General features: G+C 34.1%; 1 long non-coding RNA gene across 1 annotated transcript; it reads left to right on the top strand.

The window, feature by feature from the left end:
* The first annotated feature begins 959 nt into the window (after positions 1 to 959).
* LOC116403255 lies at positions 960 to 2,418 on the top strand. The gene is made up of 3 exons (XR_004215921.1): positions 960 to 1,410; positions 1,490 to 1,536; positions 2,357 to 2,418. It is a non-coding gene; the product is annotated as an uncharacterized LOC116403255 (long non-coding RNA).
* Positions 2,419 to 16,253: the final 13,835 nt, after the last annotated feature.

Below are 16,253 nucleotides of genomic sequence, written 5' to 3'. Positions count from 1 at the left end.
CCCACTACGTCGAGGCTCTCTCAACTGTTGAGAAGGATGTGATTGACCAGATTTCCTAGTCTTATCAACTACCTTAGTGGATGAACTTGGTTTATCTATAGCACTTTTGGAAATTTCTTTTAATACTAGTTTACTACGAGGTTGATGATCCCTGATGTGGTTTTCCTCTAAGAATGTGGCATTTGTTGACACAAATATTTTATTTTCTTAAGGATCATAAAACAAACCATCTCTTGATTCTTTTGGATAACCTATGAAAAAGCATAATTTTGAACGATGTTCCAATTTCTTAGGATTTTGTACCAACACGTGTGCTAGACAACCCCAAATTCTAAAATGACGTACCCTTTCCATAGCTCATAAGGTGTTTCTGAAACACTTTTAGAGGGAACATTATTCAAAATATAAGCAGCTGTTTCTAAAGCATATCCCCAAAAAGAATCTGGCATCTAAGAAAAACTTATCATAGAGCGAACCATGTCTAACAAGGTCCGGTGTAACGCCCCAAACTTGAAGGTAAATTATTTTGAGAGAAAGAAGATGTGAAATGTATTAATATAATTAAATATATATATGTATTTAATTATATTTTATTAATATATTTATTTTACATTTTTATTTAAATAAAAGAAAAGAAAAAGAAAACTTTTTTTTCTTTTTCTTCTTCCTCCCGTGCGTCGCCGACTGTCCCTCTCTTCTCCTTCCGTTCGCAGCAACCGCCGCCGGCCGTCTCCATTCCTCTTCTCCTTCCGTTCGTGCGCAGCCGCAGCCCAGCCGCCGATCCTTTCTCCTCCGTTTTCTTCCCGCCGCAGCCCAGCCGCCCCATCCGTTCGCACAGCAACCGCCGCGGCCATCTCCATCTTCTCTTCTCCTCTCCGTTCCGTCCAAACCCAGCCGGATGTCGCTGCAACCATCGGCCAGTTCGCGAGGCAGCCGTACGCGTCACCTTGCGGCCGCCGTACGCGTCACCTTGCGACTGCCGTCCAGATCTGTACCGCAAGACCTTCCGCCGCTGCAGTCGTTGCTCTTCCGCCGCTGCCCAGCCGTCTCAGCCGGTTCTGTCTCCGTCGAAGCCAAGGCCGCCGCGTGAACCAGTAACCGCCACGCTCCCCGCTCACAACTGCCGCTCCACCTGCTATCGACGTCGGCCGACTAGTTGCTGTAACCGTTCAGATTTGCTGTAACCTTTCAGAATTGCTGTAACCATTCAGATTCGCGGTCTGTTTGCGACGGTCTCCATCCGTGAAGCCCAGCCGCCACGTCTCATTTGGCCGACCGCTGACCGCCCCACACTTAGGATTTTGCCGCGAGTTCGACAGTCGTGCGTTGAGGTGTTGGGAGTAACATTAGGCTCCCTTACATTCACAACCAGATTGTGAATTGTTGAAGGTTCAGTTCGCCATTATATCAGTGAGTTGAAACTTACGTTGAGGAAAATAAGTGGGATATGTATCGTGAAAGTAATTGAATTTTGTGTTGTTATGCTTAGGATTGTTTCGAGGACGTTAGTGATTAAGGAGCTTCCCTAACTTTGAGGTAAGGGATTTTCTACTGGACTCACTTATGATTGTGAATTGTATGTATGTATGTTTATCTCTGACTGAGTAAAGATGATGAGATGATATATATATACACGTATGGATGTAGATTCGGTGTTGAATGTATATTGTGGATTGACTGAAAATATATATATGCATATGAATTGAAGTAGACTTAATGTTGAATGCATATTGTGATTGTCATGGAATATATATATGTGTGTGTGGATGTGGACAGGACGAAAATTGTAGATTGTGCTTGTATGAGATGCAGATGCGATCTTGTGATTGTCGTTTAGATTGGGTGTATGTTACGCTAAAGTATGACTGTGTGCTGGTGATCTGAGGGGTGTATTGACTGTATAGTTTGATTGACTGACGTATTAGTATATTATTGACAGACATATGACTAAAGTGAGATAAGTTGACTGTTAGGACGTTGAGAGAAAGAACTATATGTTTTGAAGTAACTGAAAGATGGATTGAATGGAATGAGGGGATAAATTGTTAGATTGTATTGGGATGTTTACCTTGTAGGTGTCCCACGGGATCACCAATTTATTTTGCACCTTCGGGAGCATTTGACTGATATGTGTTTCTGCAGAACACTAGACTGATATGTACGTCCCTCGGGGCGTTAGACTGATATGTACGTCCCTCGGGGCGTTAGACTGAGATGTGTATCCTACGGGATCACAAGACTGCGACTGTACAGGGTGTCCCAATAGAACTTTAACAATTTATTTTCCCTGACGAGACCAGTAGAGGGTCTCTTACTGAGTATTGTTATACTCACCCTTCTTATGTTTAATTTTCAGGCAAAGGAAATAAAGGTGGCAAACCGGCGAGGGGCAGGAAGGAAGCGTGATTGCCATAGGAAATGTGTCATTTTGCTTCCGCTTATGATTTCTTTTAAGGTTTAAGATGTACTAAAACTTAGTTTACAAACTTTTATTTGTAAATAGTGTTATTGTTAAGTTTTCTTGAATATTTGAAAGTCAGGCCTGACATGTTTTGTTTTTAAATTGACTTATGTTTCAATTTGTATCAACCAAAGTCTTTTGTCAAAAATTAACGACCTCGACTTACCCAGAAAAGTTGGGTCGTTACATCCGGTTTCTTCTTTCTGATACACCGTTCTGTTGAGGTGTACTAGGTGCAGAGAGTTGTGACTGGATTCCATTTTCTATTAAATAGTCTCGGAATCGTAAGTCCATATACTCTCCACCTCGATCTGATCGAAGTATTTTTATTGTTTTACCTAATTCGTTTTCTACTTCAGCCTTATATTCTTTGAACTTTTCAAGACTATTAGACTTATGATGTATTAGGTAAATATGACCATACCTTGAATAATCATCAATAAAGCTAATGAAATATTCATATCCACCTCGAGCTTTGACATTCATTGGTCCACAAAGGTCCGAATGTACGAGCTCTAAGGGTCCTTTGGCTCTTAGACCTTTTCTAGTAAAAGATCTCTTGTCATTTTTCCTTCAAGACAAGATTCACAAGGAGGTAAAGTATTACTTTCTAACTGACTTAGAAGCCACTTTTAACTAATCTCCCAATCCTATTGAGATTTATGTGACCAAGTCTTAAGTGCCATAAATAGGCATTAGAAGAAACTTTTTGTCTTTTATTCTAAGTTTCAGCTGTTCTGAATATTTCAGTATTTAAGACAAAATTTGCTCTGATTGGTCTTAACTTATACAAGTTGTCTTCAAGTATAGCAGAACAAACTAGAATACCTTTATAGAAAATGAACGCTTCATTAATTTCAAAAGATATTCTATGCATTTGTTCCAAAATACAAGAGATAGATATTAAATTTCTTTTCATTTGAGGTACATATAAGACATTCTTAAGTATGACATATCTATCTCTAAAAAACAACTTTAAATCTCCCACTGCTGAAGTTGAGACCATCTCTCCTGTTCCAACCTTTAGAGTGATCTCGCCTTCTGAAAGCTTTTTCCAAGAACTATTTTCCTGAAATGAGAAGCAAATATGGTTAGTGGCTCCTGAATCTAGTATCCAGGCACAATTTTCATATTCCACTAAACATATTTCTACAACTAGTAAATCATATTTACCTTGTGTTTCCTTCTCTGCCTTTTTTTCTGCAAGGTATTTTGGGCAGTTTCTTAACCAGTGCCCGTTTTGGCCACAATGGTAACACTTACCTTTTTCTGCACCTTTCTTACCCTTGTTCTGTTTGGGAGTCTTTCCTTTCCCTTCTTTTTTATTTGAGCATTAGGTTTTGAGGGTCTAGCTTTGGTTTTAGAGGACGATCCTCTTATAAATTTTCTTTTTGTGGTAGCAACATTTGCTTCCACTTGTTTTCCTTTACCCATAGTAAGGTTTTGGAATCGCTGGAGTTCATTCAGAAGGGTTGTCAAGTTAAATTCTATTTTGTTCAAAGACGCATTCGTTTGGAATGGAATAAAGCTCTTCGGAAGAGACTCTAAGATAAAACTAACTTGATTAACCTCTTCGATGGGACCACCATTCACTTCAACGATGTTGAAGTGCATCATCATGTCCAGAACATGTTCTCTAACAGAGGTCCCTTCCTTCATACACTTAGTGTAAATGTATTTGACTACCTCGTGTCTTAAATTCATGTTTCTTTGCCAATACATCAGACATGCTGGCAAGAATGTAGACACTGGCTTTTTCATTAGCTTTTATCCATCGATCATATGCATCTCGACTAGTTCGGTTAGCATTAGAGGTAGGGTTTAGAGGACATTCCTCAGTTAAGACAAATCTTAAATCGTCAACCACTAGTATTGTGTTAAGATTTGATTTCCAAGCCGCATAATTATCGCCATTAAGTTTTTCGGAAGCTAAAAGTTGAACTATTGAGCTATTCATGCTGAAAAACAAACATATTCTTTTTAGGAAAAACTATAATCATAAAAAATATCCAATCTAATTTAGCAATTACTAATAATGTACCCTTTCATTATTTGTCTTTTGCAACAATATTTCAAAGGTTTAGAACATCCTTCTCCGAAGGGTAGTTGATTATTCCTCCTTTGAACCAAGACAATCTTGACTAGATGCTATCTCTAGAATAACTGCTTATTCTTTATAGCACTTAGTTATCGCTACTTTAGTCAAGAATATACTAACAACTTAGTAATTCTTGTAAGTGTTACCCACCATTTTCAGATTTTATAGATTAGAATCATTTATGAAAACTAATCTAAGAAAACCTATCCAGATTTGGAGTTCGCGGTGTTCCGAATCCTATAATACAACCCTCCGAAGGGAACGTCGCTCCAGGGCAGACAAGTAGGCATATTATAGAAATCTCACGGTGCGACCTAATGGAAGAGACCGTGGGATGTGCTGCCACAAATCCCTCACCCACTTACTATGAACTACTTCCCCTATTCACATTGATTTTGATCCATGCAAACACTCTCCGAAGGGAGTCCGCTCCTATGCACGGCACAAAGCCCTGCATGGACCTCACGGTGTGAACTCTTAGGGACACTAGAGCTAAAATACATTATTTTTCTCTAGTTGAAGTGTTCTGAAGAAAAAAAATAGGGTAATCCAAGCTTCAAGATTTGTATTTAGGCTAACTTAAACAAATCTTTAAGTCTAGATAAAACATCCAAGTATTTAGGAGGTGTTCCGTAAACCGTCAACTTAAGAACCTCCAGCCTTAGTCATCTTATCTGACTTGTTGACAAGATTGAACCAGGTGAGCCTTTTGTAACCAGTTTTACAAGATATCGACCTATTTCTATGAAAAATGGAAGATATGTTTAACCTAAGTGAGCATGCATTTAATCTTTGTTATTGATTTTAAAAGTCTAATTTATTTTATAACACTTATAAAAACTTTTAGACTTAATCAATCATTTTATCAATATATAACCTTATAAAAACAATCAATTAATATGGATTTTAATTTATTTAACTTTAATTATATCATATTTAATTTTAATTATATCATATTTAATTTTTAATTTAATTAAATCATATTTAATTAAATTAAATCAAACAATAATTAATTAATTTGATTAAATCATATTTAATCAAGAATAACTTAATTAATTAATCATATTAATTAATTTCCATATTAATCAATTAACATGCATACAATACAATATAACCTTTATATCATACATTTTAATGCATGAACATGTTAACCTATGGTGGGATTTTAAATCTATATGACATTCAAAATGCACATACAAATTTAAAGTAATTTAATCATACATCACATGCATAAATAAAAAAAACACCCTAAAATGGACTGATTTTTGGCTCCTAAATTAAGCTAAGTACTAAATTATTACATAATTAATTTGGTGTAGTACAGAACCACTCCCAAAAACTTCGAACCGCTGAAAAACCAACCGAAACCGCTTGAACCGGCCCAAAAACCAAATTTATTGGCTTGAAGCGGCCCAATTAACTAAACAGGCCCAGGCGCACACGGGTCGGGCGCGGGACGCAGGCAGGCGCGCGGGCGCAGGCGGGTCGCGAAGCGGGTCAAGGCCTGGTTTTCGGGTCTGTGACCTTCTTTTCTTCATTTTTTTCAATTCTCTCACCCGGTTGAACCAATTACAGCCTAACTTCAACTCTAATGACTTTTTCTTATTTTTTAAAAAAATTACAAACACTTTGAAACAAAAAAAATAAGCCATTAACAAGGCTAATTACAATAATTAGAACAAAAACACTTAATCTAGAGCCAAAATCATAATATATCCATTTTAGTTCAAACCAAAATTTATCTAATAAATATGAACCCACCACATGCAATTGGGCAAAAATGAAGCATGCTCTAATACCACATGATAGAACTAAGTCATGCACAGCGGAAAAAGAATCGAATTTCTAGCCTAATTGCCACAATTAACATGTAACCATAAAATAATCAAATTAGGGTTTTAAGAAATATTACCTTTGAAGCTTTCAAAAGGTTTGATATCTTCTTACCAATTCTAACCGAGACCACCACTAGTACTCAACTGCTATCCTCTAGACAAAGAACCGGGTTGTGGGACCCAATTTTGGTGTAGAAAGTAATGGAGATAAAATGGGATTGGAAGGTTTTTTTTTTTCTTTTGTTGAGATGATGAAAATGATAAAAGAGGCAAAAGTTCTTCAACATTTGAAAACACCTCTATTTATAACCTAATTACATGCAAAAATGCATGCAATTCATTTGCCAAATCTCAACACCTAATGTTCCACTAACAATTAGTGGAACTTAGTGGGCTAGGTGTCTATATCTCATATAGCCACATATCCCACTAAGAGTTAGTGGGATTATCCAACAAAATGTTGGATTTTCCCACTAACTTAGTCCAAGGGTAAAATGGTCATTAGATATTTCTAGTCAAAAGTCAAACTTTGACTTTTCTTAGTCAAAAGTCAATATTTTGACTTTTTACCATTTTGTCCGTCTTGACTAATTCCAACCTCCCGAGCATGAATCCGCATTCATTTTTCCAAAATTCAAATCACATTTGAATATAAGGCCGGTCAAAGTTTGACTTTTCAAAGTCAAAAGTCAACATTTTGACTTTTTACTATTTTTGACCAATTCCATCAATTCTGAGCTTCTTAGTATGAATCCGCATTCATACTTATAGTATGTAAAACATAAAGCTCTATTTCTAATTAGAAGACCGATGACTATATCACTATATTTATCGGTTTTCCTTTATTCTCCCAATTCGAACAATTCGACTTATTTCATCACATTATTCTAAGTTTAATCCATATGAGCTAGCAGAGGAACCTAATGGACCTATAGATCATGGGCTCCAACGATTCAAGATTAACTAGCTAAACTCTTTTAAACCGAGTTAATCAACATTCGTTAACTAACGGGTCATTCCACTAAAGTCCCGTAGTTGCACTCCCCTCACTATAGATATATTTGTGTCCATTTGATAAAACCATAATCAGTAAGTTAATCCTTCACAGGTTGCTCGTAACCTTGGCTAGGTCAAAATACCGTTTTACCCCCAAGATTACATCTTGCTCCTTAAGTCTCACTAATCCACTATTGAACAATTGGTTTAAGGTTCAACCTATAAACTTAATCCCTCTCGGGCCAATGAGAGGGTGGGGCCCCTTGTTCAAGACTTGGATTCAGTGTTTAAGAGAACAACCTATCTACTAACCCTAAAGCGGGTAGGAGTGAATTCCATCTTGTACCCTATGTTCCCAGCTATCCACCCGATCTTACCCCTGAAATGGGAGGCTTATTGGGCCAACGCTGATGAGCTGCCCTCACCTATGCAGATCTAAGGATAATCTCGTGGAACAGGAGTTCATAGTTAACTCAGGATTAAGACTAAGTTACCTAGGTCATCAATAATTGAGATAGTCAGTTTTAAACAGTAAACGGTGTTATAACGTAAAAAAGACTAATTCATGGTTCAGTCTTATGTAAACATTTTACATAGGATGCCCCCACTTTCATGTCTCTACATGAACGATTAGGATCACCTCGTTTGTACTACAAAGTGGGTCGCATCCATAGTTTCTCTAAATAAGGCGCCCAACCTTTATTTCATATACTAGACTATTTAGGCTATATACTCGAACTTGATCCACGTTTATGTTTACACATAAAGTTCAAGTTTATTCAAAAATAGCTTTGGAACTTGATTTATTGGATTTAAGATTATAATATTTAATTTCTCAATAACAACTTTATTGAACAGAATATGATTTACAAACTACGAGTTTTAGGACAAAAAATTCCAACAATAAGTCATTTAGAGTGATTTTGTGTATGTTTAGTAAGTTTATTAGACCGAATGTTTTATCCCGCACCTATCTCACATGTTTCAAACGTTCACTATGAGTTTCTTAATCAAATTGCTACCCATCATAAGGCATTTAGAGTGATTTTACGCATGTTTAGTAAGTTTATTAGGCTGGATGTTTTATTTCGCATGCATCTCGCAACTATCTCACACCTATCTCGCACGTTTCAAACTTTCACTATGAGTTTCACAATCAAATTGCTAGCCCTCTTAAGTCATTTAGAGTGATTTTGTGCATGTTTAGTAAGTTTATTAGGCCGAATGTTTTATTTCGCACATATCTCGCACATTTCAAACTTTCACTATTAGTTTCAAAATCAATGAGGAAAAAGAGACGGAGACATAATAGAGAATGATGAAAAGGAAAGAATTGCCTTTATGTTTGTGAGAAGAAGAATATGTTGATGGATGGAGAAAATAAAGGTGTCATGGAAGAGAAGGAAAAGATAAAAGAAGAAAATGAGAGAGAAAATGGAAGGGAAGATAAAAGGAAAAATTAAATAAGGGTAATTTAGACAATTTGTCCTAAAAAAAGAAAATAGAAAAAGAGGATTAGAAAGTGGAAGGGGAGCAAAATCAGGAAGATACAAATACTAATAGTGACAGAATTATGTTTACAACCAAAAAAAAAGGCAAAAGGGTAAACAAGTTGTTGATATTGATAATAATGAAACTAGAGAAGAGATGGATAGTGATAGTAGTGAAGAAGACGCAGAAGAAGAAGAAGAATGAAAACAAAAGCAAAATAAAGGAAAAGCATAAGGTAGAAAATGGTGAGGATCGAAAAAGCCAAAAGTTTCAAACATGCTATGGATACAACCAATCTCAAAACAAGAACAAACCAACAAGTGGAAAAAAGTATAATTTTACTGAAGAATACTTTGATTATGCTCTATCCTTTAACCTACACTTTCTCAATAGTTCAAATCTGTAAATTGAACGTTTCTTTGTTATATACTTTAGTAATTTGTAAATTTCTTTCTACTCCAATTTGTAAATTTCTTATTAAATCTGATCTTTGTGTTTTCAAACTATTTCCAATTTTAATTTTAGAGTCTCGCATACGTAGAGAGATAGAATACTATCTCTATAGAATACTATCATTGGAAATAGGGGTGTTCAAAATGAAGTTGAAAATCGAACCGAATGCATACGGTTCGGTTCAGTTTCTATTTCAAATAAATCGCATAAAATTCAGTTCAGTTTGGTTTAAGATGTTAAAAACCGATTCTCAAACAGAATCAAATTGCTTTATTTAAAATATATATGTATATAATAATATAATATAAGTTAATTAGGGTAAAGGCCAAAATTTGGAAGTTGGTACGGCAGAGACAATAAAAAACGTGAAAACTAAAAAGGCCACAAGAACTCTCCCTCCAGCTGCTGCACGCAAACAATGAAACGTCACGTGAACTCTCCCTCCGGCTCCGACAACGCAAACGCTACTTCTGGGATCCTTCGACACTGACACTCCTTCCAGCGACGAACACGGCTTCCTACGACCGGCGACGCAAACGATAGGTAGGTAGTTTTTTTTCCGACCATTAATATCTTCCATATTGATAGTTATCGTCAACTTCCCTACTTAGTCAATTTGTCTACATCTTCATGGGACTCAAGTTGTGAAGCCGCATTCATAACACTGTGATAACAATAGTATGATATGTTTTTTTGGAAGCCTTTACTCATATAACAATAGTATTATTTATTTTATTTTTTTTTTTTTTTTTGTGTGTGTTTATATGTGTGTGTTTAGTTCTTGAAAATCAAATTTATAGTTACAATTTTAGGAAATACTTTTCAATAATATTTGACTCTTGAGACTTTAATTAACCAAACTCCATTTAAATCTTGAAAAGGCTTCATTTAAATCTTGAAAAGTACGAGTGTTAAATAAAAATACTCATTTCTTGAGTACAAAATATAAGTGAGAAAATTGAAACTAAATGCATACTATATTAATCACTAACAAACATATTAACTACTAAGTTAATTATACTGACTAGCTACTTGCTTAAGCAAAAAGTATTTGTATTTTAGTAATTCAATATGTCAATTTTTTTTCATGCTAATTAAAAACCTCTTTTTATCCTTATTGTAGGCGCTAGGCAGAATGTCGATAAGTTTGACCAATGGCAATAACGATGGTAACAAAGATGTCGTTGAGGTTATTATGGCACGACCAAAACTCCAACATCTCGAAAGAAGAGGAAAAATGCATCTATGGTATGGGATCATTTTACTAAATGCTCTAAATATAGTAATGATGATCCACATGCTAAACGTAATTATTGTGATGCAGTGTATGCATGTCATCCATAAAAGAATGGAAATTCAACTATGAGAACGCATCTTGAGCATTAATGTAAAAAAAAAATTCTTTTCAATTAAAAGACAAAAAAGTAGATCTAACTAAAAAAAAGTTAGCATTTCAGAATAAAGACAATGATGGTAAAAAGGTTAATTATAAGATATTTACCATTGAGAATGCTCGAATACTAATTTCTGAGATGATCATAATTGACTAGTTGTCCTTTAGATTTGTGGAGAATGGGGGATTTAGGAGGTTTGTGGAAGGAACTTTGATATTAGTAGAACCAATATTTGTTTTTCCTTCTAGAACTACAATTGCTAGAGATATTTTAAGAATATATGCTAACTTGGGAAAACAATTGAGAGATATTTTTGTGAATGAAGGATATAGAGTCTCACTTACAACTCATATTTGGACATCGAGTCAAAATATTGATTATATGGTTTTGACTGCACACTTTGTTGATATAAATTGGAAAGCTTCATAAGAGAATAATTAATTTCTCTCAGATTGAAAATCATAAAGGGGAAACAATAGGAAAAGAGGTGGAAAAATGTTTGAAACATTGGGGTATTTATAGGGTTTTGACTGTAACTGTTGATAATGCGCGCTTCATCAAATGATACATCTATTGCTTATCTAAAAAAATGTTTCAAACATGCATTTGTGTTGGATGGGGATTTCGTGCACGTCAGTTGTTGTGCACATATATTGAATTTAATTGTGTGTGATGGTCTGAAAGATGTGAATGATACATTGATTCGAATTCGAAATGTCGTTAGGTTTGTAGATCTTCTCCTGCTATACGTGCTAAATTTAAGAAGTGCATTGAGGAGGAGAACATATCTTGTAAGAGTATGTTGTGTCTTGAAGCGTGATGCAGTTGAAAAGTTTGAAAAGGAATTTGAGAGGTTAGAAGACTATGATACAATCTACATGAATGACGAGTGTAAACCAACTTCTAAAGATTGGGAAATTACAAGAATATTTACCAAATTTTTGTATGTTTTCTTTGAAGTAACTATTAGGCTTTCAGGGTCTCTTTATGTTACTTTCAACTCTGTTTTTCATGAGATTAGTATTGTTCATAATTGCATAAAAAAATATGCAAGTGTAGGTGGTCATGATAATAAGTTATTGCATGACATGACTTTGAAAATGCAAGAAAAGTATGATAAGTATTGGGGGAAGATTGTGAAAACAATTTCTTTTTGTATGTTGCTTTTTTTTGGATCCACGTTACAAGATGAAATCTCTCATGTGTTCTTTGACTCAATTATTTGACATGTATACAGTGAAAGAAGTGGGGAATAAGGTGGAATTTGTGTTGAGAAGATTGTTTAGTAAATATTTTCAACTTCAAGTGTTTCAAGATTGTAGTAGTAGTAGCTTTTCCACTACATCTAGAATTGCTTTCAGTACATCTAGAACTTCTTCTTCCGCTTCAGACGTTTTTCGTATCCATTTTGAAGATATGGATGAAAAGGATGTCCTAAGTGTGGAACATAAGTTGATATTTACTTATTGGAGTATTGTATTACACGTGAGGAGAACTTTAATCTCTTAGAGTGGTGGAAAGAAAATTATTCAAGTTATAAGGTTCTTAGTCAAATCGCAAGAGATATTTTAGCAATTCCGGTACCCACAGTTGCTTTTGAGTCTACATTTAGTACAAGTGGCAGAGTGATTGATCCGTTTCGTTCTATGTTAGCTCTAACCACAATTGAGGCACTCGTATGTGCACAAAATTGGCTACATTCAAAAGCAATTAATATTGAATTTGTTGATCTTAAAAAATATTTGGAGGACATTGCAACGGTTGAATAAGGTTCGTATCTTTTGAGCATTTTTTTAATTAATCTGTAACTTCAAAATTCAAATATATTGATTATTTCATTACTATGTTAATAATAAGATTATTTTTAGACTTCAAAGCGGGTATAGAGGCAAAAATCAAGGAGAGGAATGAGAAAGAGAAGAATAACATAATCAAAACGTAAAGGACAAGTTGTCTTGACGAAGTTTGTATGACTGTAGGACTTTTATTTATGTTAGGTGGATTTTGAAACTTCTATGTTTTGATGGATTTTCAAATTTCAATGTTTGAAACATCTATGTTTGCAGTTTGAAATTTTTATGTTTGTAACTTTGTAGAAATTAATTTAATCCATGTTTGAAACTTTGCAGAACTTTTTTCATGCATAATGTTCATAAAGGATTTCAAATATAATATTTGTGTATAAGAGGTTTGGTTTTGATTTGGTTTTATTTATGCATATGTGGTTCGGTTTTCATTCGGTTTGACACAAATGAGCGATTCAGTTCGGTTTCAAATAAGATTTTTTTTTTCATTTTGCGGTTCGGTGCGGTTTTAGCTTCAAACCGAACCGCAAACACCCCTAATTGGAAACAATAAATCCTTTGATATCCTACACCTGAAGCGAATAAAGCCCTTGACAGCCAAAGATTCTATAAAGATCTTTTCAATTTAATTGGAAACTTAAAATGTCGTACATTGACAAACAATTACATAAACAAATTTTCTTATAATTTAAACTAAGGTTAAACGTGCTTAAACAAATTATAGATTAGATAACTTACTCTCATTGACGTCTATAAATCTACAAATCACCGAATTGAGGACACCACCAATCGAAGACATCTTTATCCTCTAGGATGAGATTGGTTTGTGGGAATCAATTGAAATGAGAAAAAGTTTTGAGAGAATTTGCCGGCAAAGACTTTTGTTATAATTCTCTCTTCTTTAGGAAGTAGGAGAGAATCGTAGGATTCTATAATTTAAAATATATTAAATTAATAGAAATATAAAATTAACTAATTAATAATTAATTAAATCATATTTAATTAATATTTCATTTAAATCATACTTAACGAATGTCTTTCATATATCTTATAATTTTAATTTAATTAAATCAAATTACATTAAATTAAATTAAACTAAACTATTAATTAATTAATTTTTTAATTAATTAATTGTTTAATATCTTATATTTAATTCAAAGTTGAATCATATTCAAATATAAATTTATCTGATAACCAATAATTTTAATATGAACCTAATTTACATTAAATTAATATTTCAACTCATTCAAATATTTTATCTTTCATGAATTAATTTTGAATCATATCCAAAATTAAATTTATATAATTAAGTTTAATTAAAACATAAACCTTATAATATAATGTATTACCATACATTATACTGATTCTTAAAGTAAATTTGACAATTTAAAATTACAACCAATATAAATAAATCTCATTATCCTTTACAAGCTAAAAAGAAGACCTAGTAGACATATAAATCAGAAGTTACAAGGTTATGATATTAATTGGCTAAACTCATTGTAGCCACCTATTTTTATCCTACCAATAATTTTCTTTAAAAATAATATTAGTAATAATGGCCAAACTTTGATTTATTTATTTTTGAAAAAAAGGTAAAGAAAATTAGTAATAGCATATATCATTGATATCTCATTTTCATTATTTTAGGAAATAAAAATAAATCAATTTATTTTAAATAAAATATTTTAATATCACATTTATCTTATTTGTAGTATTTTAGGAAAAAATAAATAAATTTGTTTTAAATAAAATCTTCTAATATCAATTTTGAGTTATTTAAATCATTTTAGAAAAAAAAGAAAATCAATTTTAAATAAAAGTGTTTTAATATTCATTTGATTGGATGTATTAATTTATTTTTCAAAATATCTCAAAATATCTCATTTAATTTATTTTAGGAAAATGAAAATTTGTTTTATTAATATAATATCAAATTTTTATTTTATTCTTATTACTTTTTCATAATTTGTCGTCTATAAATAGGGGCCCTTGTCATGGAAAAGATTTTTGAAACAAAGAATTATTTGGATAAAAAAAAATTGTTACAAACAAAAAATCTTTAGAAAAAAGTTGTTCGAAATTTTTTTGGGAGAATCTTTGAATTGGAAGAAAAGTTGATGTAAAGAGGTTTTTTTTATTCATTTCATTACTATAGTATTGTTACCCTTTTCTTTTTGTTTCTATACTTTTTTTATTATTTCTCTTTACCAAATCAAATTTCGTATTGAAATCAACTTTGTTAAAGGTTGCATGTGGTAGGGTTTTACTCCCAAGGATCTGCACCTTATCCTTTTTTATTCATCAAGCTCAAAGGCATCATTAATGATCCCTCAAATTCAAGCATAAAAGTTTCATTGATGATTCCTTATATTCAAGTTTGAAGGCTTCATCGATGCTGCAGCTCCAGCTCTTTGAGAGGATAACGATGGTACAACTTTGATAGGACGACGATCGGGCAGCTCTGCCTTCGCCTCTCCAAGATGAAAACGACAGTGTAACATCGTTTCTGCCTCTTGAAGAAGATGCATGCAATGCTAAAGCTTTAACCTCTGCTTCATCTTCAGCTTATTGCAACCGAAGAGGATTCATCTTCATCTTCTTCTAAGTTTTGCAATCGAAGATGATTCATCTTCATCTGCTCTAAGGTGTCGCAAGTGAGAGGATTCATCTTTGTCTTCCTCCATGTGTTACAACCGAGATGATTCATCTTCATCTTCACCTAGGAGTCGCAATCAAGAAGATTCATTTTCATCTTCTCTCAGGTGTAACAACCGAAGATGATTCATCTTCATCTGCTCTAAGGTGTCGCAAGTGAGAGGATTCATCTTTGTCTTCTCCTATGTGTTGCAACCGAGAGGATTCATCTTCATCTTCTCCTAAGAATTGCAACTGAGAAGATTCACCTTCATCTTCTTCTAGGTGCTACAACCGAGAGGATTCATCTTCATCTTCTCATTGGAATTGCAACTGAGAAGATTCATCTTCATCTTCTCCTAAGAGTCGCAACCGAAAAGATTCACCTTCATCTTCTTTCAGGTGTCGCAACCAAAGAAGATTCATCTTCATCTTCTTTTAGGAGTTGCAACCAAAGAGAATTCATCTTCATCTTCTTTCATATGTCGTAGCCGGAAGGATTCACCTTCATCTTCTTCTAGGTGCTACAATCAAAGATGATTCATCTTCATCTTCTCTTATATGTCATAGCTGAGAAGATTCATCTTCATCTTCTCCCAGGTGCTGCAATCGAAAATGATTCATCTTCTCTCATATGTCATAGCCGAGAGGATTCATCTTCATCTTCTCCCATATGTCATAGCCGAGAGGATTTATCTTCATCTTCTCCCAGGTGCTGCAATTGAATAGGATTCATCTTCATCTCCTCCCATATGTCATAGTCGAGAGGATTCATCTCCTTTCATATGTCATAGCCGAGAGGATTCATCTCCTTTCATATGTCATAGCCGAGAGGATTCATCTTCATCTTCTCTCATATGTCATAGCTGAGAGGATTCATCTTCATCTTCTTCCAAGTGCTGCAACTGAAGAGAATTCATCTTCATCTCCTCCCATATGTCATAGCCGAGAGGATTCATCTTCATTTTCTCCTATATGTCGTAGCTGAGAGTATTCATCTTTATCATCTAACAGGTGTCGCAACCCGGCCGATGGAATTCATTTTCATCAGCTCTAAGGTGTCGCAAGCTAGATGATTCATCT

Source organism: Cucumis sativus, chromosome 4 (genome assembly GCF_000004075.3).
Source record: "Cucumis sativus cultivar 9930 chromosome 4, Cucumber_9930_V3, whole genome shotgun sequence".
Lineage (NCBI taxonomy): Eukaryota > Viridiplantae > Streptophyta > Magnoliopsida > Cucurbitales > Cucurbitaceae > Cucumis > Cucumis sativus.
This window is presented reverse-complemented; position numbering and strand designations above follow the sequence as displayed.